Below are 7,526 nucleotides of genomic sequence, written 5' to 3'. Positions count from 1 at the left end.
TAGCCTAACACACTCCTTTTATAGAAATGATAACCGACCTACCTACAGAGCTAGTTAGTAGCTATTGCTACCAGAACCTACTTTTTTCACCTCTGAAGCTTGTGATATTTTGTATATAATAGTTACATTCACATAATTAGGAAAACAATGATCCATCATAAATATTAAATTTTTCCTATTGAATGTTCTCTCCACTGATTCCCTGGGTCCTTCTAATTCTCTTAAATCAAGTAACAGTAAAAATTTATGGAGTTCCTATTATCTACTGAACACTCATATACGTTAGGTCTTTTGATTCTTATACCAACACCATAATATAGTTACTTTTATTTCCATTTTACAGATGAGGAAGTAAATTGGCTAAGGTCTTAAAGTTGTAGTCTTAAAGTTGTAGAGTAGAATACTACATGCAATTCTTGTCCTCTTGACAGGACAGTGATATACTCAGCTATACTCATCACTTAGATACAATACTGCCTACCCCAGTCATAATCCTTGTGGGCTCTTAGAAGACATGTGTTTCTGTCTTTAAAAAGTTGACTGCACTAAGAAAGTAAGAAACATGATATTATTTTTATTGCCCATAGTCAAACCTGACAACAGGCAAGAACTGTGGGTTGTTCCTAAAAGTTCAAACAAGATTTCATGAAAATGTTTAACTTCCACAGCAAGATGTAAACTCTTTTAAACATCCCATAAGGTGTATAATACAGCAGGAATTCATTTCATGAGGATCATATATAATGTGAAATTAATATTGTTCTAACAGGCTCCAAAGAACACATCTGACAATCAGGAGACATTACAAGATCCCTGTCTAACTGTTGCCTTTCATTGGTGCTGGGATGTTTCTTTTTTCTTTTTGTCTGTTTAATGTCCTCAAAATTCTCAAAAGCCTTTTGTTAACCTAGTAGTATGTCAACTTTTTTATACATGAGAAAATAATTTTCATGAAACTACAACTTTCCATGTGTCAGCTCTTATTTTATAAGCTGGAGACCATATAGTTCATAGTGGAGTGCAATTATTGTTTGTGGTAAAGAAAGCCAAATAACCTTTCAGGAAATAGTACTACAATTAAATCTTCAATATGTTGCATAGTAAATACGTCCCAACAATGAACTTTCCTTTGGAATTCTTAAAAAATCTTTAGCTAGAAATTGATGCAGCAAATTCTTAGCAATGTTGAAATTCAAAACAAGCTACTTTATTTCTTATTTCAATAAAGAACGTGTTGTAAATTTATATACTCATTTTAAATAAGCTCACTCTTAAAAGAATAAAAAAAAAAAGAAATACGGCTACTCCAACACAATAAAAAGTGAAACTGATATAAGGTAATAATGGTGAATGCTGAACCCTACCGAAACCATTGTCAGTATGTAAACCATTGTCACTACCATTATATAAAATAATATAGTGAATTACCAAAATTTTCTCTATTTTTTACCAAATATTGGATTCATTAGTGATTTACATCTTTGTCTTAATAATCTGAAGTTATTAATTTCCCCATAGGACCTTAACTCCCATATATGCAAGTAAATTTGAAGATCAACAGAAATGTCATGTAAACCGGAAACAAGAAACTTCGCAGTACTCTCTGGAATCACTAGAAAACAGACTCTTTTTTGTTTCATTTCCTTTCTTAGAAAGGCAACATAGTGTGGTGAAAAAAGAGTGGGTTTAGAAATGAATATGCCAGACTAATAAAAAAGAAAAGAGAGAAGAATCAAATAGCTGCAATAAAAAAATGACAAAAGGATATCACCACGGATTCCACAGAAATACAAACTACCATCAGAGATTATGACAAACACCTCTATGCACATAAACCAGTAAATCTAGAAGACATGGATAAATTCCTGGGCACTTACACCCTCCCAAGACTAAACCAGGAAAAATTTGAATCCCTGAAAAGACCAATAACTAGATCTGAAGTTGAGGCAGCAATTGATACCCTACCAAGCAAAAAAAGTCCAGGACCAGGCATGTTCACAGCTGAATTCTACCAGACATAAAAAGAGGAGCTGGTATCATTCCTTCTGAAACTATTCCAAATAATACAAAAAGAGGGAATCCTCCCTAACTCATTTTATGAGACCAACATCATCCCAATAGCAAAACCTGGCAGAGATACAACTACACAAGGAAGTTTCAGGCCAATATCCATGATGAACATTGACTCAAAAATCTTCAGTAAAATAAAGGCAAACTGAATCCAACAGCACATCAAAAAGCTTATCCATCATGATCAAGTAGGCTTCATCCCAGGGATGCAAGGCTGGTTCTACATACACAAATCTATAAATGTAACTCACCACATAAACAGAACCAAAGACAAAAACCACATGATGATCTCAATAGATGCAGAGAAGGCCTATGACAAAATTTATCAGCCCTTTATGCTAAAAACTCTCAATAAACTAGGTGTTGATGGAACATATCTCAAAATAATAAAAGCTATCTATGACAAACCCACAGCCAATATCATACTCAACTGGCAAAAAGTGGAAGCATTCCCTTTGAAAACTGTAACAAGACAAGGGTGCCCTCTCTCACCACTCCTATTCAACATAGTATTGGAAGTTCTGGCCAGGGCAATCAGGCAAGAAAAAGAAAAAAAGGGTATTCAATTAGGAAAAAAGGAAGTCAAATTGTCTCTATTTGCAGATGACATGATTATATATTTAGAAGATCCTATTGTCTTAGGACAAACTCTCCTTAAGATGATAAGCAACCTCAGCAAAGTCTCAAGATACAAAATCAGTGTGCAAAAATCACAAGCATTCCTATACGCCAGTAATAGATAGCCAAATCCTGAGCCAACTCCCATTAACAATTGCTACAAAGAGAATAAAATACCTAGGAATACAACTAAAAAGGGATGTGAATGACCTCTTCAAGGAGAACTACAAACCACTGCTCAAGGAAATGAGAGAGGACACAAACAGATGGAAAAACATTCCATGTTCATGGCTAGGAAGAATAAATATTGTGAAAATGACCATACTGGCAAAAGTAATTTATAGATTCAAAGCTATCCCCCTCAAGCTACCATTGACCTTCTTCACAGAACTGCAAAAAACCACCTTAAACTTCATATGGAACCAAAAAAGAGCCCACATAGCCAAGACAATGCTAAGGAAAAAAAAAATAAAAAACAAAGCTGGAGGCATCATGCTACCTGACTTCAAACGATATTACAAGGCTACAGTAACCTAAACAGCATGGTACTGTTATCAAAACAGAGATATAGACCAATGGAACAGAACAGAGGCCTTGGAAGCAACACCACACATCTACAACCATCTGATCTTTGACAAATCTGACAAAAACAAGCAGTGGGGAAAGGATTTCCTGTTTAATAAATCATGTTGGGAAAACTGAAACTAGACATATGCAGAAAGCTGAAACTGGACCCCTTCCTTACATTTTATATAAAAATTAACTCCAGATGGATTAAGGATTTAAATATAAGACCTAATACCATGAAAACCCTAGAAGAAAACTTTGGCAATACCATTCAGGGCATAGGCACAGTCCTTCATGACTAAAACACCAAAAGCAATGTCAACAAAAGTCAAAATAGATAAATGGGATCTAATTAAACTTAAGAGCTTCTGCACAGCAATTCAAACTATCATTAGAGTGAACCAGCAACCAACAGAATGGGAAAAAATGTTTACAATCTATTTATCTGACAAAAGGCTAATAATCAGAATCTACAAAGACCTTAAACAAATTTACAAGAAAAAAACAAACAATCCCATCAAAAAGTGGGCAAGGGATATGAACAGACACTTTTCAAAAGAAGAAATTTATGCAGCCAACAAACATATGAAAAAAAAGTTCATCATCACTGGTTATTAAAGAAATGCAAATCAAAACCACATTGAGATACCACCTCATGCCAGTTCGAATGACTATCATTAAAAAATCTGGAGACAACAGATGCTGGAAAGAATGTGGAGAAATAGGAATGCTTTTACACTGTTAGTGGGAGTGTAAATCAGGTCAACCATTGTGGTAGAGAGTGTGGTGATTCCTCAAGGATAGAACTGGAAATACCATTTGACCCAGGAATCCCATTACTGGGTATATACTCAAAGTATTATAAATTGTTCTATTATAAAGACATATGCACACATATGTTCATTGCAGCACTGTATACAATAGCAAAGACTTGGAACTGATCCAATTGCCCATCAAGGATAGGCTAAAGAAAATGGGGCACATATATACAATGGAATACTATGCATAAAAAAGGATAGATATTTACCATGAAATACAGCCATTAAAAAGGATGAGTTCATGTCCTTTGCAGGGACATGGAGGAAGCTGGGAACCATCATTCTCAGCAAGCTGACACAAGAACAGAAAACCAAACACTGCATGTTCTCACTCATAAGTGGGTATTAAATAATGAGAATACATGGACATAGGAAGGGGAACATCACAAACAGGGGCCTGTTGGGGGATGGGAGAGCTAGGGGAGGGATTGCCAGTTGTGGGGGTATTGGGGAGGGGTAACATTAGAAGAAATATCTCATGTAGGTGACAGGAGGATGGATGTAGCAATCCACCATGGCATGTATACCTGTAACAATCCTGCACAATCTGCACATGTACCCCAGAACATAAATTATAATTTTAAAAACAAGAAATACACTGAGGAAAAAAAAAAAGAAATGGATAGATTCAGATTTAAATCTAGGCTCTGACAGCTGATGAGTATGACCTTGGACAAAGTCATACATTTTTTTAAATGACTTAATTCAGGCAAGGTATGCAAACTTTTATAAATGTTGTGTTTTTCACGTATTAATGGAGCTATTTATTTATAGATATACCTCTAGATAGTGTGGAGATTAAATGAGATCAATTGTATGAAGCACCTAGTATATAATTGATGTTGAGTAATTACTGCTTCCTTTTCCTCATTTGCTGTTTAAATTCCTATGAACAGGAAATTATTTAAGAACCAAAATCAGTGATTCTCAACCATATATCACCTTTTTGAGTTCCTCCCTTTTATGGAAAAAAAAAAGATTGCACTTTGCATACCTCAAAGATTGCACACATACCACAAAAAGACTAGAGAGATTGTTAGTTCTAATCATATAGTTTCATATAAAAATTAACCATCATTCTCAGCAAACTGACACAAGAACAGAAAATCAAACACTGCATGTTCTCACTCATAGGCAGGTGTTGAACAATGAGAACACATGGACACAGAGAGGGGAGTATCACACACTGGGGTCTGTTGGGGGGGACTAGGGAAGGGACCATGGGGTTGGAGAGGTTGGGGAAGAATAACATGGGGAGAAATGCCAGATATAGGTGATGGGGGGATGGAGGCAGCAAACCACATTGTCATGTATGTACCTATGCAACAATCCTGCATGATCTGCACATGTACTCCAGAACCTAAAGTACAATAAAAAATTTAAAAATAAATAAATTTTTAAAATTATTATAATAGATACAGTGTTTATCTTCTTTAGTAGGGGTAATTGCAAAAAGAAAAAACTAAAGGGAACATTTGTAAGTTTAAATATCAAAATTTAAAAAAAACCATTATATGGATGTTAAGGTTGTTTACATGTGAATTCTCAGTGAAGCATTTTGCCTTCTGAGGAAAGTTCTTCCTCTAGGACCTTTTGTGCTTCTATCAAGCAAGTCCCTAGGTAATATTGTTTTATATACATATCCTTAAAAGAATTTAGCATATGATCTATTTATCACATTCAAACTCAACAGAAGAAATCTAGTAACCACCTACAGACTAAAAAAAGATCTTAAAGATCATCTATGTACTCCAGTCTCCCACAGATGGCCACTAAGCCTGAGCTTGAAGACAAGCTTCACAGGCTTATTGTTGTTTGTAGGAAAGAACACCAATTAACCTTTCTAGGAAATATAGTACCATTCAGTATTGAATATGTTGAGTAATAAATACTTCCCAGCAATAGACTTTCCCTTTGAGCTGTTCTAAAATCTTTAGCTAGAAATTGATGCAACAAATTCTCAGCAAGGTTGAAATTCAAAACAAGCTACTTTCTTTTCAAAAGAAATTCAAAACAAGCTACTCCAACTTTTCAGGTGGGCCAGTTCTTTGTGAGTTCTAAATACTTGGTTCTTTTTGTTGAACTGAAATCTGCCTTACAACTATTTTTTTTCCAATGGATTCCAAATCCTTCCCATTGATCAAAACAGAATACAGGGGGCTCCCTCTTCTGTGCTCTATTAGCTACCCATTCTCTTTCTTTTCCTCAGAACCCAGCACCCAAGTTTTTCTCTAGAGTATCACCTCTCATCAAATTGCAGTTCATTTGGGTCTGGTACTGTTGATTGCTACTATCTCCAGAGGTGTGCCTGTGATTCAAACATGAATGCATAGAATTCCCAAGACCACAGTCATTATTTCAGAAAGAGAACAAAACCTAATTCAGGCCAGGAGTTTTACTTTGAATTTCTGAGCAAGAGAAACACTCACTGTTTCAGTGGTCTTGGAGGTAGAGATTCTCTGGCCACCATCACATGGGAAGCAAAAGCCTCTCTGGAAATGGAGCCAACATACACTAAGGAAGAAGAGAAAGAGTGACTGGGTCCTGAAATACATAGTCAAATATGAAAGCAGATCTATTTCTTGCACTTTTCAGTTGTATAATGCATTCTTTTTCCCCCCTTAATTTTGCTTGGGCTGCATTTACTATCACTTGCAGCCAAAACAATCTTGACTGAAAGCACAATAAGATGTTCTGTATATATTTGAAGATTGATGGCCCTTCCTCTCCGGAATTTTGTATTATTTTAGATAAACATTCTCAGTTCTTTTCATTTCTGCTCATATTAAATAAGTTTACAAAATCTCTTTCAGATTCCGTTTCTGTATTCCTTAATATCTACTAAATTAAAAATAAAAATTAAAAAAAATTGTTGACATAAAAACCATATAAAATGTACAAAGAAACTTTTATTCAATTTCATAAGAATAATTTTTAAGCACCTTAGAAATAATGCTTCATGTCATTTAAGTTAGCAACTTTAATCTTTGTTAGTTCATCAATAAGTGATATTTCCAAATGACTTCTATGTGTTCATACTTTCTATTATTTTTTTAACTTTTAGGTTCAAGGGCACATGTGTAGGTTTATTATATGGGTAAACTCGTGTCACAGGGGTTTGTTGTACAGATTATTTCATCATTCTAGGTACTAGGTACTAGGCCTAGTACTCAATAGATATTTTTTCTGAGCCTCTCCCTCCTCCCAGCCTCCAGTCTCCAGTAGGCCCCAGTGTCTGTTGTTCCCTTCTTTGTGTACATGGGTTCTTATTATTTACCTCTCATTTATAATTGAGAACATACAATATTTGGTTTTCTGTTCCTGCATTAGTTTTCTAAGGATAAGGCGTAAAACTCAAGTTATTATATATTTTTTAAGTAATCCAATTATATGTTTTCTAACATTTCATGGTTGTAATTATTAATTTTTTTGCCAACTTAAAAAAACTATCCC

The sequence above is a fragment of the Sapajus apella genome, unplaced genomic scaffold (genome assembly GCF_009761245.1).
Source record: "Sapajus apella isolate SASKATOON/1434 unplaced genomic scaffold, GSC_monkey_1.0 scaffold1, whole genome shotgun sequence".
Classification (NCBI taxonomy): Eukaryota; Metazoa; Chordata; class Mammalia; order Primates; family Cebidae; genus Sapajus; species Sapajus apella.
The sequence above is the reverse complement of the archived record's forward strand: the minus strand, read 5'-3'. Positions refer to the sequence as shown.